Genomic DNA, 569 nt, shown 5'->3' with positions numbered 1-569 from the left:
CTCCCGGCCCCCTCCCCCGTCCCCTCCCGGCCCCCTCCCCCGTCCCCTCCCGGCCCCTCCCCCGTCCCCTCCCGGCCCCCTCCCCCGTCCCCTCCCGGCCCCCTCCCCCGTCCCCTCCGCCGTCCCCTCCGCCGTCCCCTCCGCCGTCCCCTCCCCCGCCCCCTCCCCCGCCCCCTCCCCCGCCCCCTCCCCCGCCCCCTCCCCGCCCCCTCCCCCGCCCCCTCCCCCGCCCCCTCTCCCGCCCCCTCTCCCGCCCCCTCCCCCGCCCCCTCCCCCGCCCCCTCTCCCGCCCCCTCTCCCGCCCCCTCTCCCGCCCCCTCTCCCGCCCCCTCTCCCGCCCCCTCTCCCGCCCCCTCTCCCGCCCCCTCTCCCGCCCCCTCTCCCGCCCCCTCTCCCGCCCCCTCTCCCGCCCCTCTCCCGCCCCCTCTCCCGCCCCCTCTCCCGCCCCCTCTCCCGCCCCCTCTCCCGCCCCCTCTCCCGCCCCCTCTCCCGCCCCCTCTCCCGCCCCCTCTCCCGCCCCCTCTCCCGCCCCCTCTCCCGCCCCCTCTCCCGCCCCCTCTCCCGCCCCC

The sequence above is a fragment of the Mustelus asterias genome, chromosome 11 (genome assembly GCF_964213995.1).
Source record: "Mustelus asterias chromosome 11, sMusAst1.hap1.1, whole genome shotgun sequence".
NCBI classification, from domain to species: Eukaryota; Metazoa; Chordata; class Chondrichthyes; order Carcharhiniformes; family Triakidae; genus Mustelus; species Mustelus asterias.
This window is presented reverse-complemented; position numbering follows the sequence as displayed.